Genomic DNA, 22,534 nt, shown 5'->3' on the forward strand with positions numbered 1-22,534 from the left:
TGCAAGTTTCAAAGCAAAGTTCTTGGATTCTGAGCTGTGAGTTAAAAGCAGCAGCTTCCTGCTCCAGGCTCTGCTATTTGTTTTGGACAGGTGTGCTATTAACGAACAGCGCCAGCCTCCTCTTAAACAGAGATTCCTCCCCAGAGCCTACTAGCAAGTATATGATCACGATTCACTCTCCTGACAGGCCCGAGCTGTTAATGAACGTCGGGGTGAGTCTCCACCAGTGCATCTCCCCGACTTGTCTTTTTGAGACCAGAGTTCCATCGTGTGATAAAAAACAATCTTGTCTCTCCTAACTAATGAGAAACAAACCGACTTCCCGGGCAAAGCAAGTGCAGAGAATGTGTCTCCAAGGGTCTACTGGACGCAGCCAGAAAACAATATTCAGGATCATTAGAGATCTCAGTAGAACATTTTTCATCTTTTCCTTGGAAAGAGCATAAAATAGAATCGGAAAGCACATGGTGGGGATTCAAATCATTTACTGTTAATGCAAATCATGACTTCCCTAAAAACAAAACCAAGTTGCACAGTTAATTTAAAATCTCATAAAACATCTGAGTTATTTGCTGCATTTGATTATCCAGACACAGAAGGATTGGATTCCCAGACTTAGAAACTAGCTCCATGCGGAAAGGAAGAGGAGAGACACTTGGGTTAGGACTCCCAGTTTGGCATAGGTTTTTAATGAAGAATTCTTGGACAGTGAGTAGAATGTGTCCTTGACTTGACAAACCAATAGCTTGCAACACTAAATAGAATTTCCTCATTGCCTCATCCCCTCCAATTCGCTCCTTGTAATTTCTGTATAAAGATTTTTATGGCTGAATCCTAGAAACTTTTATTGCAAGCAGCTAGGATCTAGTTAGAAATATCACCTCACTGAAAACCACCTCTTCCTCTGACTATAACAAATCAAACAAAGACTAACAAGCCACCAAATATAACAAAGCTTGTGTGGAATAAAGTATGTGTTATAAGCATTAGGGGACATTAATAACAATCACTTCAGACCCTCATTTTGGATGGAATTGTTGAAAATAGCAGTGGATCCTGGAAAGCATACTAGCCCATACCTTCTTTCTTAGGGCACATGTTGTATGTGCCAGGAGCTCCCCTGACCTCGTGCAGAATGGTGGTTAACACCACAAGGTGGTCTTAGTGCTGGACACCCAGCACGGTATAGTTTTATCTTGCATGGGAGCACCACATACAGTCGCCTGAGCACTGCCAGGACTCATCCCTGATTTCATGTTGGTGCATGACTGAACAGCCAAAGCAGAAATCATGGGAAGAGCCAAGAAATCCCGATTCCTCCCACCTGAGGGTGACCCACAGGTCTGGCTCCCCATCACACCATCCATGTCTCCAGCGCTCCCGTACTGGACCTGGTGCCCCAGAATTCTCCCTGCTGTCCGTCTCTCCGCTCCTTTTCTCCTAAATACAGAGATTTCATTCTGATAATCTAACTGTTTCTGTGATGCCCGCCGCAGAGCACTTCAGGTTAAGCGGGGACGGTCCTGTGTTCTAGGCACAGGTCGTGACTATTGTGAACACCCACTGCATGTGTGGGGAAGTGTCTCACGCACTTGTAGCTGGCCAGGGGCTGGGCCCTGGTCCTGAGCATCCTCCCAACCTTCCAAGCCTCTTCTGAGCCAGCTGCTTTCTTCCCAGAACCTCTGCCTGCACCCGTTATTCTTAGATCTTCCCCTCCCCTTTGATTGTAGAGAAAAATTATTTTTCCCACATAATTCCCTGGTCTTTTTTTTTTGTTTTTCTGTTTTAAACAGCAATGGCAGCTGCTCCTCCAAGGCTTTAAAAACATCCAATCAGCTTCACAGCTAGAGGCAGAGGGAGTGAGACGCAGCCTCTGCTTATTGTCTCACATTGTAACTTGGTTTTTCTATGAGAACCACTTTTTCTTCCTCCAGCATGAAGTGGAACGTGTGGAGAAGATGAAGAGTGAAATGTTCAAAGCAGTGGGATCTGGTGCGGCACTGCGGGGAGCGACCCCTCCTGAACCCACACGCAAGCCCCAATTCTGGGCTTCTGCTTCGCAGTCACTTCCCGGGAACTACTGGGAACATTTTGTGCAGAACTCTAGGGACTTCCCATTATTTAAAAGAACACACACACACACATGCACACATGCACACACAGTGATACACATGCACACACACTCACAAACACATGCACACACACTCACACACATGTGCGTGCACAAACACACACACACACACAGACACACACCACTGTTGCTGCCTGTCTGTCTTCTCTTCTGTCCTGTGGACAGACCCTGATGCTTCAACGTCAGTGACTGCCACGTTGCTACTCTCTTCCTGCTTCACTGAGTGATGCTGCAATCAAGGCTGCCCTGGGCTTACTTGGAGGGAGATGTTGGACTCCCCTTTCCCTGTGCCCTTAACATGCAGCATGCAGAGCACAGCAAGGCTGAGGGCTCCCCATGTCTTCACTTCAGCGTTGCACTCCACTGTGTTAATCTGCCATCTCCTGTAGAGACCCCCTCATTATTGAGTTCTCTCTCCTTCCCGCTCTCTCACTGTGTGTGTATGTGTGTGTGTATGTGTGTGTGTGTATTAAGTGTGCCTCACATGGCCATGAGGCATTGCTGGGAGTTTGGCGATTCCAGTTCTCAGCAGCAGGGAGAAAGTACAGGATGTTTCGAGGCCTAAAGTCAGTAATTCTCGGGGTCCTTCACCTGAACTCAAGCTCACCTGTACAGAGCACCCAGAGTAGTCGGTGCGTGCATCACTGCCCGAGGCATCACCTGCCCGAGCAATCTCTAGGAAGCTTCTGTCCAGAGTGTGTGTCCGGGTAGATAGATGAGATTGATTCACCCACGTTGGGGCTGTGGAATTGGCAAAAGTCAGTAAGAGGTGGGCATTAGCCGGAGGGCCACAAGGCTGTTCTGCTGGCAGAGGTTCTTGGTACATGATTTTGTCATAGAAGCTGATCAATTTTTTTCATTTGTTTAGAGATAAAGAAATAGAAACATGTTTTATTCATCTAGGTTAGGCAAAATGATGGGGGAAAGCTAACATTTGGGTTGGGGTGGTGGGTGTAAGAGCTAGAGGACAGGTTCAGCATGCCAGGGGCCAGGGGAAACTCCCTGAGAATCTACAACACCGAAACAGCCCCTTTGCTTCCCCCAGGGTACCCCCCCACCTCCACGAAAATATAACAAGCGAAACAACAAAAGCAATTTTAAGAGATAACTGGGTGAGTGGAGAAGGAATTGCTTGACCAAACAGGAAATGGAATTTCATATGTTGAAAATCTAGTTATTATTCTCAGCAATGACCATCAACAGAAATGTTATACTCAACAGAGCTCTTCACTTTTAGGGTCTTTATTTCTCATTAGTAAGGAAAGCAAGATGAAAGAACAGTGATTTCAAAGGTCTCTGCAGCTCAAATTCTAAAATGTTTTCGTACTTTCATACCCTGATTTGTGACAGGAAGATCCGGGAGAAGAGGCAGGAGGAGAGGGCGGGAGGCAGCAGGAGACATGCACTCAGGTCCACAGGGAGATGCTTCCTTCGCTTCAAAGTCACGGAAAATAAGGGTGAGGCTAGTGCATGAGCCCCTAGTCCTGCAGTGTGGAAAAGCAAGCTATTAATTGAATAGGTCAATATATAGTATTCTCAGGTAGAAAGGATGCAGTGACTAGTTCCATACATGCTAAGCTCAATATAATATAAATATATAGCAATGGACCTTGAGCAACAGCACAGCAGTAGGGCGTTTACCTTGTACACAGCTGACCTGACCGACCCAGCCAACCCAGGTTCAATTCCTCTGCCCCTCTCAGATTGCCCATCAAGCTACCGAGAGTATCTCGCCCACAAGGCAAAGCCTGGCAAGCTCCCCGTGACATATTGGATATGCCAAACACAGTAACAACAAGTCTCGCAATGGAGACATTACCGGGCCCGCTTGAGCAAATCGATGAACAACGGGAGGACAGTGCTACAGTGCTATATTGCAATACTGTGTGATAATATTGTATAGAAAGTTAAACAGACACATAAAGAAAGAAAGGTGGGCCAGTGAGATAATACAATGGTTAGGGCTGCCTCTTTCCATGCAGAAGATCTGGATTTTACCCACATGGCCCCCCAAGTCCCACCAGGAGTGATTCCTGAGCTCAGAGCCAGGAGTAAGGTCTGAACACCACCAGGTGTGGTCCCCAAAACAAATCAAAGAAAATAAAGCAAGAAAGTTAAGGATTGGTTTCTAAAATTTCTCACGAAAGTTGTATCTAAGGTTGCTACTGAGCAAGAAGACCAACAACAGGGCTAAGGTGAATATAAGAGCGTTAGGAATTAGTGTCTGTGAGTCAAGAGATCCTCCAACTAGACAAAGCTAAATTTTTAAATAGCCATTGAGATGGCATTTGCAGGCAGATGGCATAAAATCGAGGGAGAAACACTCGCACTCGCACTCTTAAACGTCCCAGCTTCCCGTCCTACTCATTTGAAGATGAGAGAGAATCTTATCCAACAGACTGAGAATTTGGAAAGAGAATTGTTCAAAATCACAATGACAAATTATTCCAAATTGCAGGATTTTTCAGGACACCAAAGGACTAGGAAGTGATTGCAGTGAGACTAGAGAGGAGATTCCAAGGGACTACTGGACTGTATTTTGGATTTCAAGGAACAAAACGGAGTGATGACGAAGTGTAAGCTAGTCATGGCAGAGTGGACAGTGAGACAAGGAAAGCCAGCACACTGCACGACAGCGGAGAGGGTATTTCTGAGACAAGGCTGTAACCATGCCTTGGTTTTCTTAGAGCAAGGCAGTCTCATACATACTGTAGCTGTGTATCTATCATTGCTTTTATACTTGAATAGTCTTTGATTTCATACTCCCTCTGAATCTCTTGAGAGTAAATGCTTTCTCATGTCTTCTTATCTGTGGTACTCATTTTTCAATGTTAAACCAAATTTTAATCTACTCCACAAGTGGTTTTGTGAAAAGTGCTAATATATTTGTTCATACTTCTTGTCTGTATTTAAAAGATTTGCTGTCCTCTCATTTCCTTTTCTTGTTATATCCTTGATAGATTTTGATGCTGTGATTTTGGTGAGCTCATACAAGCAGGAAAGTTCTTTATTTACTTAAATATATTCTACAAGACACAATTTTTTCTTTTGTCATTCCTTATTACTTTAGGTTGAAATTATCTTTTGAAAGGATTGATTTCCTTATTTATCCAGATTTTCTATTTCAGATCTGTTGGTTTAAATTACTGTTTCCTCTATATTATCAAAAGATTTGGTATAAAGTAGTTCAATGTCATTTTTAATGTACTCTTTTCCAATATGTTTATGATGTCATATTAATAACATCAAATTATCTATAATTATTTTATGCTGTGTCTCTTCATTTATTGATCTGTTATCATAGGAGCTTCTGAATTAAATCTTTTCAAAGAAGCAACTTTTCTCCTGGGGATACTTCTTTCTCACTGAGTACCTGCATTCTCTTAACTGATTTATCTTCTTGACTATTTTCCTTTGGGCATTCGTCTTATTTAGCTATTTTGGATAGAAATTAAAATCATCTTCAATTTTGATTTTAATTTAACATTTTAATTTAAAGCTAAAATTTTCATCTATTTATTTGAACACGAAGCATTTTATATTTAATAATTTTAAGTGTAAAATATTTTCTAATTTTCATCTTTTGGTACAAAAACCAAAATGTTTGCAAATCCATTCTACAGTTTCAAGTCATAAAATTCTTGATTATTTTTCTTTTTTGTTTTTTTGCAAAATATTTATTTATTTTTATTAGTGAAACACCATGAGATGCAGTTGTAGACTTACAAGTTTTTGTGCTTGGGTTTCAGTTATACAACGATCGAGTACCCAACCCACCACCAGTGCCCATCCTCCACCCCTACCAATCCCAGGATCCCTCCCACCCCCCCAACCCCTATCCCACCCTGCCTCTGTGGCAGGGAACTCCTTTTTGTTCTCTCCCTTTGGGTGCTGTGGTTTGCAGAAGAGGCATTGGGTGGCAATCATGTTCGGTTTAGAGTCTACTTTCAGCATGCATCTCCCGTTCTGGGCAGATCTTCCCAGCACCCTTTATTTGGTGCTCCCTTCTCCATCTGAGCTGCCTTTACCTCTAGACTGTGCAGATGGCCTCGAAGCCATAGAGTGAATGTCCTGGTATTTATCACAGCTGTTCTTGGTTGTTAGTCTCTTATTTTGTTACTTTATGTTACCCAAATGAATGTAATCTTTCTATGTCTATCCCTCTTTCTGGCTCATTTCGCTTAGCATGATATTTTCCATGTAGTACCATTTGTATGTAAATTTCATAACTTCATCTTTTCTAACAGCTACATAGTACTCCATTGTGTAGATGTACCAAAGTTTCTTTAACCAATCATTTGCTCTTGGGCACTCAGGTTTTTTCCAGATTCTGGCTATTGTAAAGAGTGCTGCAATGAACAAACAATTGCAGATGTCACTTCGACTATACCTTTTTGCCTCTCTGCGATATATTCCCAGGAGTGCTATAGCTGGGTCAAATGGGAACTCAATTTCTAATATTTTGAGAATCGTCCATACTGTTTTCCAAAAGGGCTGAACCAGTCGGCATTCCCACCAGCAGTGAAGGAGGGTCCATTTCTCGCCTTATCCACACCAACACCGGTTGCTTTTGTTCTTTTGGATGTGGACCAGTCTCTGTGGTGTGAAATGATATCTCATTGTGGTTTTGATCAGCATCTCCCTGATGATTAGTGATGTAGAGCATTTTCTCATGTGTGTTTTAGCCATTCAGATTTCTTTTTTGAGAAAGTTTCTGTTCATTTTGTTGCCACACTTTTTCATGGAGTTGGATGTTTTCTTCTTGTGGAGTTCAACCAGCACTTTGCATATACTTGATATCAACCCCTTGTCGGATGTGTATTTGGAGAATATCCTTTCCCATTCTGTAGACTGTCTTTGTATTTTGGTCACTGTTTCTTTTGAGGTGAAGAAGCTTCTTAGTTTAAGAGAGTCCCATTTGTCTATCTCTGTTTTCACTTGCTTGGCCAGTGGCATGTCATCTTTGAAGATACCATTAGCTGAGGTTTCATGGAGGGTTTTGCCAACTTTTTCTTCAATATACCTTATGGATTCCAGTCTGATGTTAAGGACTTTGATCCATTTTTATCTTACTTTTGTACATGGTGTTAGGCAGAGATCTGAGCCCAGTTTTTTGCATGTAGCCGTTCAGTTTTGCCAGCACCATTTGTTAAAAAGGCTTTCCTTACTCCACTTCAGATTTGTTGTTCCTTTATCAAAGATTAAATGATCATGTGTTTGAGGGGAGATGTCAGTATATTCAGTCCTGTTCCATAGGTCTCCAGCTCTGCCTTTATTCCAGTACCATGCTCTTTTAATTATTACGGCTTTGTAGTAGAGTTTGAGGTTCGGGAGGTTAATTTCTCCCATTTTCTTTTTCCCAAGAATTGCTTTAGCTATTCGTGGGGGATTATTGTTCCATATAAATTTCAGGAGTGTTTGCTCCATTTCTTTGAAGAATATCATAGGTATCCTTATAGGGACCACATTGAATTTGTACAGTGCTTTGGAAAGTATTAACATTTTAACAATGTTAATTCTCCCGATCCATGAACAGTGGATATTTTTCCATTTCCTCATGTCCTCTTTTATTTCCTGAAGTAGAGTTTTGTAGTTTTCTTTGTACAGATCCTTTACGTTCTTAGTTAAGCTAATTCCTAGGTAGTTGATTTTCTGGGGTACAATTGTGAACGGGATTGTTTTCTTCATGTCATTTTCTTCTCTCTTACTATTTGTGTATAAGAAAGCCATGGACTTTTGGGTATTGATTTTATAGCCTGCAACTTTACTATACAAGTCTATCGTTTCTAGGAGTTTCTTGGTAGAGGTTTTAGGGTTCTCTAAGTATAGTATCATATCATCTGCGAATAGTGAGAGCTTGATTTCTTCCTTTCCTTTAAAATCAATAGAATTCTTTCTGATTCGATTGAGGTATGTTTTGTGGCCTAGCACATGGTCTATTTTGGAAAATGTTCCATGCACACTGGAGAAGAATGTGTATTCTTTCTTTTTGGGGTGTAAAGCCCTGTATAGGTGTATAAGAACTTTCTCTTCTATTTCTTCATTCAAAGCCAATGTTTCCTTGCTGAGTTTTGTTCTTGTTGATCTATCCAGAGGTGATAATGCGATGTTGAAGTCTCCAATTACAACTGTGTTGCTAGCAATGTCCTCCTTAAAATCTGTTAGCAGTTGTTTTAAGTATCTAGCTGTTCCTTCATTAGTTGCGTATACATTTAAGAGTGTGATTTCTTCCTGTTGTATGTATTCCTTGATGAAGAGAAAATGGCCTCCCCTATCTCTTCTAATCTTTTTCAGCCTGAAATTAACGTTGCCAGATACTAGTATGGCCACCCCAGCTTTTCTGAAGGAGCTGTTTTCTTACAGAATTGTTTCCCATCCTTTAACTTTGAGTCTGTGTTTGCTCTGATTGTTCAGATGAGTTTCTTGTAGACAGCAGAATGTTGGTTTCAGTTTCTGGATCCATTTTGCCACTCTGTGTCTCTTGATTGGTGCATTTAGACCATTGACATTAAGAGAGATTATTGCCATGGGTTTTTGTGCCATCTTTCTGTAGGAGTTGATTGTGTTTATAAGTGTTTTCCTTCTTATCTTACAGGAGCCCCTTTAGTCCTTCTTTTAGATTTGATTTTGAGTCTATGAAGTTCCTGAGCTGTTCTTTATCTACAAAGTGGTGTATCATTCCTTCAAATTTAAGTGAGAGTTTAGCTGCATAGAATATTCTTGGTGAGGCGTTTATTTCATTGAGTTTTTTTTTTTTTACTATATCCCACTATTGCCTTCGGGCTTGGAGGGTTTCCTCTGATAGGTCTGCTGTGAATCTAAGGGGTGCTCCTTTGTATGTAATTTCCTTTGACCTTGTTGCTTGTAATATTGTGTCTCTGTCCACAGCATCCATCGTTCTGACTAAGATATGCCTTGGAGTGTTTTTTCTGGGGTCTCTTTTAGCTGGTACCCTTCTGGCTCCTTGGATCTGGATGTCTGCATTCTTTAACTCTGGAAACTTTTCAGCAATGATTTCTTTGACTGTGGCTTTTTCATTGGGGTTGTCTCTCTGTCCTTCTGGTACTCCAATGATTCTTATGTTGTTTCTCTTGGCATCATCCCCTAGTTCTCTGATTCTCCTTAGAGCCATTTTGAGGTCTTTACCTATTGCTTGTTGTTCCCTGTGGGGTTTCTATTGCTCATCTTCAAGCTCACTGGTCCTCTCTTCAGCTGCACTTATCCTATTGCTAAGGGCACTTACTGAGTTTTTAATTTCATCTACTGAGTCCTTTATTTGTGACACTTTTTTTGTAGTTTTTTTATTTCTGCTCTCATTTCTTCCTGTATTTTCTCGACCATCTGTTCTATTGTTTCTTTCATTTCTTCTTTTATTTTTCTGGATATCTCTTTTATTGATTCTTTGAGTAGATCCTTGAACATCCTCTGCATTTCGTCCTGGAATTCTTTATCGAAGAGAGGATAATTGTGGACAAACTCAGTTGAGGAATCGGGATTCTTTTCTTTGCATTCTCTTGTAGTGGAGATTTGCGCTGTTTCTTAATGTTGTTTTGGTTGTCTAGAGGTAGAACACTGTACTGTTTCCTCTTATCGTGGGAAAGAATTTTGGATAAGGTAGGTCACTGGTAGTCACCTTTCTTCCTTTCTGGAGTCCGACCTTCTTCTCAGTCAGGCATTATTCTTTGTTTTATAACGGACATTGAATGAAGCTTTGGGGAAGGTGCTCTTATTTCTTACTTATTTCATACTGGTCTTTTGTTAGAAATGGAGTAGGTAAGTGGAATACTGTTGTATTGTAGTACAGATGGTCAGAAATTTTTGGTTGGTATTAGGTGACAAAGGGTGGGATGAAAGTCTTGCTTGAGTGCTGGGATTGGGAAATATAACTGCCCACCGCGGGAAAGCCACACCCACTTCTAAGAGGTCACGCCCCCTATATAGTGGCCACACCCCCGTCCAGTCCTGGGGTCTCTCCCACCCAGGATCCTGGAATGGAGGGCCGGTGAGGTGATGGGTTGTCCGAGGTGGCACTGCAGCTGGTGTCCAGCACTGGAGGGTGTCCGGTTCAGCAGGAGAATGGCACGGGGCTGGGGGTGGGGGGGGTGGGAGCCTCAATCTTAGCTCCCTCTGCCTCCCTGGAATGGAGGGGCCTGTGTGGTGTTGGGTTGTCCCGTGGCAGAGCTGCGGCTGGTGTCCCCCCTTGATTATTTTTCTTATCTTTATTTCTAAATTTCTAAAAGCATAAAGCTAAAATTTTTTATTTAATTTTTCAAAAAGGATCTTAAATTTATAGTATATCTTGTGTTTATTTTGGTAAGTGTACTTTTAATTTTTGAGAACAGTTCTAGAAAACACATATTCTCTCAATGTGGCTAATATTTTTACAGGTGATTTTAGATAAAATGCCAAGAAACAATATGTAGTTAATGTTTTTAAGTTAATTAATGCATGTTTATTTTTAAAACATATTGGAAGAATCACTTGCTTCAATTTCAAATATAAGTCTAATTTCTAAAAAAAATTCTTTTAAATATTAAAACAATACTATTAAATTAACAATATCATTATTATATCTTGTTGCCTCAACAATTTTTATATATTAGTTAATGTTGTCTGATGGCATTCCTTTTCTAAAAGTTTTTCTTGTGTGATGATATGAATGGAGGTATACCAATTTTTATTCAAGAAGATATATAGCACTGTCTTCCCGCTTCTCCATCGATTTGCTGGAGCAGGCACCAGTAAAGTCTCCATAGTTGTTACTGATTTTGGCATATCGAATATGTCAGGGGGAGCTTGCCAGGCTCTGCTGTGTGGGCAGGATACTCTTCGTAGCTTGCCTTGTTATCCGAGAGGGACAGAGGAATCAAACCCAGTCCGCCACATGCAAGGCAAATGCCTTACCCGCTATGCTATACCCCAGGCCACTGAAATATATAATATTTATAAATTTCACATAATCTGACTTTTAAACTAATGTCCTAACTATTAAGTATAACTTCTGTAAATAGCATTTGCATCACTCATAGGGCTTTAACCTAGAAAACTTTATCTCTAAGATGGAGAGGTTTGTCTGCTGGTATTTAATTCATAGTTACATTTTATTTTAGTCGACTATCTTCCATTTTCCCATTATGTCTTATTTCTTTTATATTATTGTTCTGCTTACTGTAAAATCATATTTTATGTACAATTTATTATATATCAATGAGACTTTTATAAAGGTAAGGTAAAGGTAAAGGCCCTCCTGTTGATCGTCGATTTGCTCGAGCGGGCCCAGTAACGTCTCCATTGGAGACTTGGTTGTTACTGTGTCTGGCATATCGAATACGTCACAGGGAGCTTGCCAGGCTCTGCCGTGCGGGCGAGATACTCTCGGTAGCTTGCCGGGCTCTCCGAGAGGGGCGCAGGAATCGAACTCGGGTCGGCCATGTTGGCTGCGTGCAAGGCAAACACCCTACCGCTGTGCTATTGCTCCAGCCCTAAGACTTTTATAAAAGGCTTAAAAATAATGCCTAGAATATGTTACACTTAAACTATAGTAATATATGAAATAAATACATCTCATTGCTGAGTTTTTAACATTTATATTTAATTAATATTTTACTAGCACAGCGGGTAGGGCATTCGCCTTACACGCGGCCAACATGGACGACCCGAGTTCGATTCCTCCGCCCCTCTCGGAGAGCTCGGCAAGCTACCGAGAGTATTCGATATGCCAGACACAGTAACAACAAAGTCTCCAATGGAGACGTTACTGGGCCCGCTCGAGCAAATCAACGATCAACGGGAGGGCCTTTACCTTTACCTTTTAATATTTTACTTGAAATTACTGATAGATCCGTATCAGTTACCTATGCAGAGGATTACAAGTTGGGGTTTGTTATTAAATAGAAAAACCTATAAATTGTTCTCTGTCAATCAGCCTTCCCCATGTTCAAGAGAAGACTTAATTTCCTAATCCTTTCAATGCAGAAGACAGAATTTGAATCTGCAAATTTTAGTTTTTACTGACAATTCTCTAACTGACCTTTCTCTCTTTTTTCCGGTGTCCCCTCTATCTTTACTAAGCTACTTAAAGATGAAATTTAAAAACTATAAGGGTCTTCTTCAACTCTCTTGAGAAGCTCCCCTGTAGACAGAATGTTGACATATTTTCAATAAGCCTCTTACTGTTTGTCTTATTGGTCCCTGGTGTTTGTTTTGTTTGGGTCTGTCCGGAGGGGACAAGATGATGTTTTATATCTCAGGAATCGGGACCCTACAATATGCCCTCTCTGTTTTTACAAGTCCTAGTGGCAGCCACTAATTGAACTCATATTCATTTTTTTATTAACGATATAATTGTATTAACTACTTCTCTCATAATTTAATTAACTTTATTGTTATATATTTATAAGAAATTAACTATATGCAATTAGTACATTGTTTTGGAATAGGGATGAACTTACAAACTAGTTGCCCAAGTCAAGATAGTAGAAAACATATAAAGCATGCACCACCACCCTCATACCCCTCCAAATCTTTGTAATAGCATCTTCAGAAATTCCCTCTTCCCAGGAAATGATTGGCATCAAATATATCACTTAATCACTTAACTTCCCGTTAGTCATCGATTTGCTTGAGCGAGCTCCAGTAACGTCTCCATTTGTTCCTGTCGCGTGCTAGTGTAGCCCAATGGCATCTGTTTGCTCTGGGAACATGAAGAGCCTCAAACCGATCATTCATGATCTTCATGAAGAAGTCTGACCATCTGGTAGGTGGGTGGCCACGGGGTCTTTTGACATCGTGTGGAATCCAGTCAGTAACAACTCTAGTCCAGCGGTCGTCTTTTGTACTTTCAAATATATTTAAATGTTTATAATTATAAATATTCATTCTTATTATCCATAGTGTCTTCGCCAGAAATTTATTTTATTTCAAGAAACCACTTTGTTTATCTAGAAGTAACAATGTCTCATACTTTTGGTTTCATTATGAGATTGAAGTAATTCAGTCAAGTTCTCAGATTACACATATTTTTATCATTTTTAATTTTTTTCACCTCCTCAACTAGTCACTTCCTTAATGGAAGTCTTGAGTCTCTAAAACCATTCATGAAGAGTTCCATCAACTTTTTCTAAATTCCTATTATGTGTGACCTCATGAACCATGAATGTTCTCAATGGCACCAAAAATAGCATTTTCCAACAAGTTTTTAAATAATTCATTCCTTATCCAAGAGATGAATTGCTACCTGTGGGAGTCAGTGCTAATGAAATGCATTTCTTAAATAATACTAATTGAAAAGGACTAGAGAAATTGTACAGGACATAAGGCATTTGCTTTTTACTGGTCACTTTGGCAAACCCTGATTCAATCCTGTCAACACACATAGCTCTATGAGCATGGCCAGGGGTCACTATTGAATACAGTCAGCAGTAATCACTGAGCACACCTGAAGTAGCCTGGAACCACCCTCTAGCATCCAATACACACACACACACACACACACACACACACACACACACAAACACACACACACAGGCGCACGCGCGCGCGCATGCACACATTTTTTGGAACTGAAATGATAGTACAGGGGTTAAGGCACTTGTTCTACAAATGACTAAGGTTCAATCCCTGGCCCCTTAAACGATCCTCTATTGCTGGAAGGAGTGAACACTGAGCCCAGAGTCAGGAGGGATTCCTCAAGGCAGCCAGGTGTGGCCCATGGCAACCCCTGCAAAAACCTCTGGTAGTCTAAATGAATCTTTCATGGTGAAGAGGGGCATTGTAAAGCGGGCCTGAGCTCAAACACAAACCTCTTCACCCATCTCTCTAAGAGCCTCTGGGTGCCCATGAGCACTGTCAATGAATGGGAAACATTGACCGAAATACTGTCTCCTCAGAAGTTTATCTCAACAGGGGGCCTTAATATATCTGGTTGATTGAGTTGCAAACTGATAAGAAATCATATAAACTTCTGTAACTTCATCCTTACGTCGCCAGTAGAATAGATTAAGCAGGATTGTTGAGCCTTAAGTTTTCATCACATATACTGGCAGATATCATTGCCAAAGTTTCGGCAGCAAAGTGATGTGTGAAAATTATGTGAAATGTAAAAAAAAATATGCAGGCATTTCTGAAAAGACAGGGTATGACCATTATGAGGTGATGACAAAGCTGCTGCAAAATGCGATATAGAATTTTGCTCAAAAATTACCTTTCATTTGTCCTGAATCAATATACTCAGAACTAGAATGACTGGGAGTAGGGCAAGAGTATGATTAACTTTTCATAAAATGTCAAACTGTTTTCCAAAGTGGCTCGACCATTTAAATTCCCATCACCAGTGTATAAGTTTTGTTCCTTTATGTCCTCATTAACGCAAGGGATGGTAAATCTTTGTAATTGTAATCATTCTAATAATAAGGTACTGGTATCTCATTGTGACTTCATTTGCATTTCTCTAATGATGAAATAGATTTGTTGTCTTTTAAATAGTGACATGCCGTTTATATGCCTTCTTTAGCTGAAGTGTCTCTTTAAATCTTTTCACGTTTAGACTTGGGAGTTTTACTTGTTGACATTTGAATGTCCTCCTTATGTTTTATAGACGCAGTTCCTTTCCCAGACACATGAAGAAATATTTTCTTCTTGTCTATTTCTTCCTAGACCTTTTATTCTCCTGTTTTTCAAGTAACAGGGATTATTAATTTTACAATAATACCAATTTTCTTTATATTTTCATATTTTGGATTTTGCTTTAAATATTGAGGACATATTGGATATGCTTGGGACTTATCCTAGCTCTATGCTCAGGTGAAGCTTAGGGGTACATACTAACTGGGGGATCATTTATTGATCATTCCAATACCCACCAGTCTGCCACCTATCATTTTTAAGTATGTGCTTCCCTATTCTTTTTCGTTATAAATGCCACTTCTTACGATCATGCAACAAGATGACCATTTTGAGTAAGTGAGTCTACAGTTGTCCAAAGCTCAATTTGTTTTCAGTAAAGCTTTTCCTTAGACTGGCACCATTACTTTGACTCTCTTTTATTGAAATAATGTTTTCCGAATCAAGATTATACAGATTGTGTTCTCTGATTCTTTTTGAAAACATTTGGTTCCACGTTTACATAGTTCTATGGTCCATTTATAGACATTTTACATGGTATGAAGTTTAAAGATCATGATCACGATCACAAACATCCTGTTATTCGTCGATTGCCTCGAGCAGGCCCCAGTAACGTCTCCTTTGTCCTAGTCCTGAAATTTTTAAAGAAGTGTCATATTCAAGGCTCTTTCAGGGTTAGGAGAATGAGACCCATCATTGTTACTGGTATTTGGCATATTGGGTACACCATGGGGAGTTTGCCAGACTCTGCCGTGTGGGCAGGCTACATTTGGTAGCCTGTCAGTTTGTCCAAAGTAGGAATGAGATAATAAAATGTCATAATAAGCTTCCAGGAGCTGGGTTTTATAGTCTCTGAGTCTTGGCCGTTGATGGGATTACACGGCGCCAGGGGGCCAGTTGGTGGGTGTGACCCCCGCCTACTGGAATTTGGAGGATCTGGGTGGAGGATGCTCAGCCCTGATCTGAGTAGGCTTGGAGATCTCAGCCCCGGGACCCGCATTCCTTTATTCCTCTGCCAGTACCTTCATATATGTGGAGAGTGGTCTCAGCATGGTGGTGACTGGTTCTGGAGGTCTTTGGCTGCCGGAGCGCTGGTCAGGGTGGGAAGAAAAACTCAACCCGCTCCCCTCCAAGGGGCCCCAGAAAGGACAGCCAGGCGCGGGGGCAGAAGAAGTTTAAAGAAGTTTAAAGTTTAAAGATAATTGCTTAAATAGACATATAATCATTGAAGCATGTGTAATTCTGGCATTTTATCAAAAAATATGATGATAAAAGAAACACTCAGTGGTAGTGGTTGGAGTGGGCACACAGCTAGAAGCGCTCACTCTCCACTTAGGGAATATTCCTGACTCCACTGAGGGACCTCAAGCCAGGAGAGAATCAGGATGCCCAGTGCAAGACAAAAGCATTAACACCTGCCATATTTCTACAGTCCGTGGGGGCACCATTTCCATTTAAATATTAACAATGACAACTAAACACTAACGATGTGTGGCAATCTCTGTGATGATCATAAGACTAAAAGTTGCTGAGCAGAGCCCCGGCAGCTGAGGACCTCTGGTTCCAGCCACAGCCATGCTTAAGACCACTCTCCACACATTCGGATGAGCTTCACAAAATGTTGCAATATACTGAAATTATCCAGAAAACGTTATATGTTTTAATGCATATGTAATTCAAAAGGCAAAGAAATTAACTAAGATGCCTGAATGTATTTGGAAATTAAGAATGAAGAACCAACTTTATCTAAATGAATAGTAAACTATGAGTTTTAATAAATAAACAGAACAGGTTTTAAATCTATTTGTTTTTGTTCGTGGGCCTCAAATGGTTGTACTCTGGACTTGCTCCAGGTTTTCATGCTCAGGGGCATTCCTGATGCGGCTCAAGGGACCCTATACCATGCCAGGGATCAAACTGCATTTGTGTCTGAAGCAGCTACATATAAGCCATGCATTTTCCTACTCTCTCCGTCTCTCCAGCCCCTTTAAGTCTTATTTTAAGAAATATGATAGTGGAATTGCAAAATGTCAAAACCTGTGGGATACAGCTAACACCCTGCTTTCAAGAAAATTGTTTATGTGTAGGACTAATCTCGGCTAACCTAGGACAGCCTCATGCTTCCCTTGAACGGTACTTGGAGACACAGCGTCAAACTATGGATGGCTAAAAAGCATTGCTCTTCTGCACTATATTGAGAAATAATTCTCTAGCTGATTTTCAGTTCTGTTTTTTGGATAATAGGAGCCTAATGTTCAGGCTATCTGGGTCTGCGCAGTGAATTCAGCTGGTTAACCTGAAGGATAAAGACAAGAGGGTGTCTCTGAAGTTGAGAATACTCCGAAGATACCGCAGCGCTCTGGGTGATTGCTCATTTTTCCACACAACCTTTGTTTACAGGAAAGAAATTAGAGTTATTGAGACAGATAGAGATTGATATAATCTGTATAGTTGACAGAATAATTATATAATCACTATGCTGCTAGACTTTTCTCAATATTAAAGGCCTTATTTTTATTTTTGTGAAAACGGAGGGATACATTAAGTACCCACTACTAGGACTCTGATGGTTCTGGACAGTCCACCTCTCTGTATACCAGCTGTGCACACTAATGAGATTACAGACTTGAAAAACAAGGAATTCCAGGTGATTTTTGTCTCTGCGCCCCCTTAATTTTTCTAAAGATGGGCTATCTGAAAGGAATTCAATAGTCAAATATCTTCAATGAGAGTTTCATAAACCAGGAAAAACTGACTTTATGATAGGAGAGGGAATTAGACAGAGATGCCACATCCAACTATGGTGTGGCCCAGAGATATTCTTCTGAGGGTCAGCCATCGTTCATAAAAAGGAACTCATTCCTCACTCATCCACCCGCCCTGTCCTTGTAAGATGGTCTAAGATACCATCTTAGGCACTGCCAGGGCTTATTCTTCTTCCCCTGGTTTCTCCCTGGATTGCTTGTTGGTATATGTTGATAAATCACTCTTTGATTTTTCTCTCCTCACCCGATTTTTACTACAAAGCTATTCTGTGTCAACTATCAACACTGAATGGCAAAGTAGAAATTCTTTTGCCCCTGGAAGGAAGAGAAAAGAAGACTCTGTCCTGAATTACTGATGACTCATTCTTAGTTGGAAGTTGAAAGAATGTTCTGGCCTGTAAGACTGAGAGAAGTATACCAATGGGGATTTAGATGCATGAAGCTCCAAATCTGGACTTATTGCTAAATCAATTTAAAAGAACAACTTTAAAAGAAAAGCAACTTGGACAGAAAGTCAACTGCAAATTTGGAATGTTATTGCTAAGTTGCATATATGTGCTGGGGACCAGAGTGTTCTCTCTAATTCTAAGAAATTAATCTAAATGGACTGTGTGCCTTACTCTTCAATCCAGTTACTTAAAGTGCAGTAGAAAAGCTAACAGAACAGCTCTCCAATCTCCCGAGCTGGGTTTAGAGGAGAGTATGTGATGGCTACCAAACAATGAGAACTGTTGATCCTATTATGCTAATTGTGTCCATTCCAGCTCTGCAAATTTTAACATAATGAGTTTTCCTGTGTCATATATACGATTATGACTAGGATGACTTCAATCGTTGTACCTTTCACTTAATTCAGCACTGAAGCCAGGAAAAACGACGAAGAGTCTCTAAGCATCTTTTACGTTGAGACTAAAACACAAGACCCAGGGAGGGAAGCTCTCACAGATCTACCAGCATTGTTCAACAGAATGGGATTGTATGACAGAGCAGAGCCATGAATTATTCAGACAAAATGAAAATGAAAAAGGGCTGATAAGATTATTTGGTTACGGTGTTGACCCTCAGAACATTTTCCCTTGTGATTAGTGAGTCAATTAAGTAATTATATGGGAATTAATGTCAAGTTTCTTAGCGCGATAATGGTACTGCAATTATGTAGGAGAATATGCATTTTTTATAGGAGATGCATTGGGGATCTTGTAGAAAAAATGTCAAAAACTCTGAGGTTTAAAATAAAGGAATGCTATAGCCAGTGGATGAGGAGAACCGGTTCCATGACAGACACGCCGAAAGGGCTTGATTAAAGGGCAGAGTGGCAGGTGAGAGAGTACAGCGGGTAAGGCACTTGTCCTGGACACAGCTGACCAGGTTTGATCTTTGACATCCCACAGGGTCCCCTGAGCAGCATCAGGAGTGATCCCTGAGCACTAAGTCAAGAGGATAAGCCCTGAACAGCACTAAGCAGGCTGACTCAATAAAGTAAAATAAAATAGAAGGGTTACAAGAGTAGCAGGGATGAAAAAAAAAAGGATAAGGTAATTGAAGTGGCTGCCAACAAGAAGAAGGGTTGTTAGATAAAATGAAATCAGGCTGTTCTAACAACCTCTTAGGCGAAAGGAAAGCAACATCTGGCCAGAGTGACAGTGCAGGGGGTAAGACTCTTGCCTTGCATGTAGCTGGCCTGGGTTCCATCCCTGCCCCCACACAGAGTTCCCTAAGCCCTTCCAGGAGTGATCCCTGAGCATAAAGCCAATAATAAGCTCTGAGCACAGCTAGGTGAGGAGACTCTCCAAAACAAAACAAACAGATTAAATAAAAAAAAAAAACCTAAACTAAAAGGTTTGGCTACATTGACATACAGTAAAATTAAAATAAAATTCATGTATTTAAAATTATCAAGTTAACAAGTACTGACATAAGTAATAGGTGAATTATCTGTCACTGTCACTGTCCTTCCATTATTCATTGATTTGCTCGAGATGGCCCAGTAACATCTCCATTGTGACAACTGTTACTGTGTTTGGCATATCGAATATGTCACGGGTAAATTATAACTCATAAAAATACTTCACTCCAAATGTTCCCTTCCCTCTTAGCCCTTTTCTGAGTCCTGATGTTCCACTTGTTCCTCGAGAAAGAATACAGCTTACTTTTCATTATATTGATTATTTTGCATTTCCTAGATTCTATTTAATGAAAATCATTCAGTATTTTGGGAGGTATACGATTGTTTTTCTCGCGTATTTATTCAAGATTGATTACTATTTTACATTGATTAAGGACTTTTGTTTTATTACTTACAACTGTTCAATTGCAAAATGATAAGCACATCAATCATCAATATCTGTTTTACAATATACTTGATATTGTTTCTTTCAGTTTGGTGGTATTAAAAATTACATTATGAAGATGATTGAAAAGTATTTGGAAGAAAAAAAATATATATACATGTATATATATTCTTCTTTTTCTTGATTCAGTACCTACTAGTAAAGTGATTGACATTGTATATATCTATGATATAAGAAGAAACTCTAAAATTATTTGCCACCCTTATTATGAGTTTACTGTTTCATGCCCACCAGCTCTCAAAACTGCAGAATTTTTACTTCAGTTATAATAAGCTTGTTTTCTAATCATATTTTTCTTTTTCCTAGAGAATGCTGATTTTATGTGTTTTCGCCACTAATTTGTTTCTGATGATACTTCTGTTCAATTTATCTTTTGATTGGTTTTATAATTATTAATGAGTTTTATGGAATACTTATCAGAAATATCATAAGATTATTTATATCTAGTATCTTTGACCTTTTAATGACATCATTCAAAAAAGTGCATATTAAAAAAAGTGGGCTCAGATCTCTGCCTAACACCATGCACAAAAGTAAGATCAAAATGGATTTATGAACTCAATATCAGACCGGAATCCATAATGTTTATTGAAGAAAAAGTCGGCAAAACTCTCCATGATATTAAAGCTAATGGTATCTTCAAAGATGTCACGCCACTGGTTGAGCAAGTGAAAACAGAGATAGACAAATGGGACTATCTTAAACTAAGAAGCTTCTGCACCTCAAAAGAAACAGTGACCAAAATACAAAGACAACCTACAGAATGGGAAAGGATATTCATCAAATACACATCCGACAAGGGGCTGATATCAAGGATATACAAGGTACTGGTTAAACTCCACAAGAAGAAATCACCCAACCCCATCAAAAAATGGGGCGAGGAAATGAACAGAAACGTTCGCAAAGAAGAAATCCGAATGGCAAAAAGGCACATGAGAAAATGCTCTACATCACTAATCATCAGAGAGATGCAGATCAAAACCACAATGAGATATCATTTCACACCACAGAGACTGGCCCACATCCACAAGAACAAAAGCAACCAATGCTGGCGCGGATGTGGCGAGAAAGGGACCCTCCTTCACTGCTGGTGGGAATGCCGGCTGGTCCAACCCTTTTGGAAAACAGTATGGACGACTCTCAAAAAATTAGAATTTGATCTGCCATTTGACCCAGCTATAGCGCTCCTGGGAATATATCCCAGAGAGGCAAAAAGATATAGTTGAAGTGACATCTGCAATTGTTTGTTCATTGCAACACTCTTTACAATAGCCAGAATCTGGAAAAAACCTGAGTGCCCAAGAACAGATGACTGGTTAAAGAAACTTTGGTACATCAACACAATGGAGTACTATGTAGCTGTTAGAAAAGATGAAGTTATGAAATTTACATACAAGTGGTACTACATGGAAAGTATTATGTTAAGTGAAATGAGTCAGAAAGAGCGGGATAGACACAGAAAAAAATTGCATTCATCTGGGGAACATAAAGCAACACAAAGGGAGACTAACACCCAGGAATGGCTGAGATTAGTACCAGGAATTTTGCTCCATGTCTTGAAGGCCAGCCACATGTGCTAGGTGAAAAGGAAGCTGAGATAGAGAAGAGAGCACCAAATAAAGGGTGCTGTGAGGACCCTCCCAGGGTGGGAGAAGCATGCTAAAAGTAGTCTATAGACCAAACATGATTGCCACTCAATGCGTCTCTTGCAAAACATAGTACCCAAAAGAAGAGAGAGAGAACAAGGGGGAATACCCTGCCACAGAGGCAGGGTGGTACAGGGGGATGGGGGGTGGGAGGGGACGCTGGGACCCGTGGTGGTGGATGATGGGCACTGGTGGAGGGATGGGTACTTGATCACTGTATAACTGAAATTCAATCACAAAATTTGTAAGTCTATAACTGTACCTCATGGTGTTTCACTAATAAAAAAAAGGAAAAAAGGTGCATATTTTTTTAATTTAAAAAGAGCTGCCCTAATTAAAAGGTGTTTTGTCGATTAAATTTCAACTGTTTTCAGAGTTTGTCATAGGTGCCAGCAAGCCTATATCCACCTTACAAAGATGGCGAGAATAGATCTCCCAAGACTTGTTACCACAGTCAGTGAGTTCCTTCAAACTAAGATCCACGCAGGTCCTGAATGCTCAGTTGAAACTTGACCATGCCCATAACTACCACAGAGCTTCCCAATGACTTTCTGGTCCTTCTTAAAAAAAATAAACTCACATAGCCCTACATGCCCCTCACTCTTGTTGGAAACCTCCCATTCCCTAGAAAAATAGAAAGTGTCCTTAATGCATCCAAGAGCATGACTCTTTGTGCAGTGTATAGGAGATGACTTTCTGCTCACCATCACCCAGTGATGCAGAAGATCTAAAATTGGTGATCTTAACGAGAATTGGGATGTTTAGCAGAAGCAATCTTCCTAAGGGGGAAGGATTTCTCTGTGATAGGGATGACATCTATTATAAAGTGTAGGATAACATTGTTTTTGTCCTTCCGTCATAGCATAATTTAGGTTTATTGGGTTGCTCCCATCACAGTGCTCCCATTCCGCTGTGTTTATTTGTAACTTCTTTCTTTGTGCTCTGTTGACTTGTAAATACTGTTTTTCTCTTCTCCCTAAGTCCTTTGCATAGTTTATTCAGAGCAATGTCCTTTTCTTA

The sequence above is a fragment of the Sorex fumeus genome, unplaced genomic scaffold (assembly GCF_029834395.1).
Source record: "Sorex fumeus unplaced genomic scaffold, SorFum_2.1 ptg000099l, whole genome shotgun sequence".
Lineage (NCBI taxonomy): Eukaryota > Metazoa > Chordata > Mammalia > Eulipotyphla > Soricidae > Sorex > Sorex fumeus.